Genomic DNA, 3,233 nt, shown 5'->3' with positions numbered 1-3,233 from the left:
CTTCATGATAAAAGTCTTGGAAAGATCAGGAATTCAAGGCCCATACCTAAACATAGTAAAAGCAATTTGCAGCAAACCAGTAGCCAACATCAAGCTAAATGGAGAGAAACTTGAAGCAATCCCACTAAGATCAGGGACTAGACAAGGCTGCCCACTCTCCCCCTACCTATTCAATATAGTACTGGAAGTCATTTTCATTTTTTAAAATTTTGTATCAAAAAGCACAGTCATCATAAATGCAACATTTGATGACAAGAATGGCAACATTAGAAATTTCAGTGCAGTATTCTTTAAATATGATTATTTAATTTTAAGTGGTTGCAAATATATTTGTTCTGCATTTTTCTATATAAAATGTTTAACATATAATCTTAAGTTTCAGTATTACTTGGCAATAATTCTCTCTTCAAATATATAGAGAACTGTAATTTGGGGTATATAGATTTCTTAAGTAAATTTGTATTCTCCAATTAATTCAGAAATCCAAGAGACAATCAGCAACATTATTGGATTTATTCACCAGTGTTCTGTGTCACCATTACTAGGGGAAAAGGAAGAAATATCTACTCACTCCAAACCCTAAACCAAGTACTTTATTATGCCATCATACTTATTTGAAAAGTAACCACATTTAAATTTCTCATAATGAATATTTAATATCTATCTGATAGGAGCCCATCAATTGTGAATTGCCCTGGCATACACAGAACACTGATCTAGATTCCATACATCATTTCATGAAGCAAAATATCATTATACAAATAATCTGAAAAAGATATATTGTTACACATATTAAATATCAAACAAGAGATGAATAAAATATTTTACAGTAAAACTCTAAAAGGAAATGAAAAATGTTTTGTTTGGTGTGCTGACCATACTGAAGTGGAAGGCCATACACCCATCAATATATACACAGCACAAATCACAGTTGATAGTTTAAAAGAAAAGTGTGTGTGTGTGTGTGTGTGTGTGTGTGTGTGTGTGCATGGGTTGAGAAGAAAAGCTGTTGAGGAGTTGTCAGGAATATGAATGTAATCCAAATTTACAGAATGAAATTATCAAGGAAGCAAATTGGGAAATCATTAAGTTATATACAGTTCTAGACAACTGTATGTGAGCAATCCATACTTCAGAAGTTTGAAGATTTCTAATAGCTATCTCTTTTGACTTCTTATGTAAAATCAGCAAAAGAAACCTCTCTCAATAATGAATTATGAAAATTCTGTCAGATTGACCATTCAGAATGAGATCCCCATTCAAAATACAGAAGACGTCCTGAAAAGTGGTAAGTCACTGTACTTTGCTACTACAAATATTATTGATCTAAAAAAAGGAAGTAATGAAAAATTCTTGATTTACCTTTTTAGTTTAAAATTATCTTTAAAATTGGAAGAATTGTATAGGTAAATTATGTTTTTGCTTTGTAATATTTCACAGATATTTGTCCACAATGATGATATTTGTTTGGTGAGTTTAAAGATAATAAAACACTTTGAGTATTAAACTTCCAATAGATTTAGATAAAATCAATCATTTAATCATAATATTCCATTGGGAGAAATGTGATCAAATATATTGTATGAAAACTTTAAAATAATACAAAAAACAAGAAACCATTTTCAAACATTGTTAAGACAACAAATTATGCCTAAAATTATTTTTAAAAATATTTGTAGAGTTGTATATTCTTTTTATTTTTTATATATGGTTTCAAATAAAAAATGAAATTAAAAGGCAAATCATCAGTGCTTTTTCTGGCAAAGTTAATACATTTAATATGGCAATTATTTGTTAACTGTAACTGTCCTACATGATTAAGCCTTGAAAGTAATACAGTGAATTGAGTTAATAGTTTATAACCAAAAGGGGATAAACTTCCATATATATTTTCAATATTACATATTAGTTTTCACAAAAAAATGCAGCCTCACGTTCTTGGGAAAATAAGGTTCCCAATGACTAAAATCTTTGAGTTGTGTAAATATTAAACCCATTTGTCTGTCTTTATTTAGTTGGAGTTTTTATGATGAGATTTCTGCTTGAGAATTCTATCATTCTGCACCTTGTTATTCTATCATGCATTTTGGTATATTCGATAAATCATATTACTTCATCATCATTTAATATATTTTCATTTACTTTCCAAATTGTACAGGGTACAAGACTGAGAATAATTGCTCCATATTTGTCAATGAGGTCAAACTCACAAATGTGAAGTTGGATTCATGTTTCTTTCCTAATTGTCCATTCACATTTCTTGTGTATTTCAGATCCTTAACTCAGTAATTTCCCTCAAATTTCTTCCCTTCCCCTATTTAGATCACTTGTCTTCCTCTGTGATTCAGTAAATAAAACTCTTCGACAGGAAAATTTTTTTAATAAAATTACTTAAATTTCCATCTAATTAGTAGGAAATAAAAATCTTTAATATGACACTCCTTTTCATTTATAAATTTGTGTATAGGATGTGTAAGTGTATTTGTATGTAGCTCGTGTGTGTACACATACCCAGGATATTGTCTGTATTTCAAGGATAAAAACTGTATAGGGGTTGAGTTGGGAGAATAAAATCATCTCACTTGTTCCATGCAAGTAAGATGTGTTGCATAAACTCATGTTGAAATATCTCACAACCATGAAAACTAAATGCATGGAGTAAAATTTTCCAAAGAAGTGTCGTGAGCTCCACCCAGGGTCTAATATCTCCCAAGTCATGAGTTTGGACTAGAAATAGAGATAGGTTATCCCTTGCTCCACCTCTTCTCCTTTTCTCTTATGAGAGGCTGGGGCTCCCTGGATATTCCCCCACCTTTGTGTATCAAGTCTCTGCAGGATTAGACGCATCGTCTCCCACTGAAGCTAGACAAGGCATCCCAGTTGGAAAATGGAATCCATAGACAGGCAAGAGCTTTAGTGACATCTCCTGCTCCAGTTGTTAGGGAACCCACATGAAGACTGACCTGTACTTCTGCTACACATGTGACAGGGGCCTTAGTCCAGTCAGTGTATGCTCTTTGCTGGTGGCTCCTTTTCTGAGAACCTCCAGGGTCCAGAGTAATGGATATTTATGATCTTCCTGTGTATTTCCTCTCCCTTCTGAACCTTCAATCTTTCTCAAAATCTTCCATAAGAGTCCTTGAGCTCTGTCCAGTGTTGGGATGTGGTTATCTGCATCTGTCTGAGATAGCTGATACATGGAGCCTGTCAAGGACACTTATGCTAGGCTCCTG

Source organism: Grammomys surdaster, unplaced genomic scaffold (assembly GCF_004785775.1).
Source record: "Grammomys surdaster isolate TR1022 unplaced genomic scaffold, NIH_TR_1.0 195, whole genome shotgun sequence".
NCBI lineage: Eukaryota > Metazoa > Chordata > Mammalia > Rodentia > Muridae > Grammomys > Grammomys surdaster.
Note: the sequence above shows the minus strand (reverse complement) of the source record.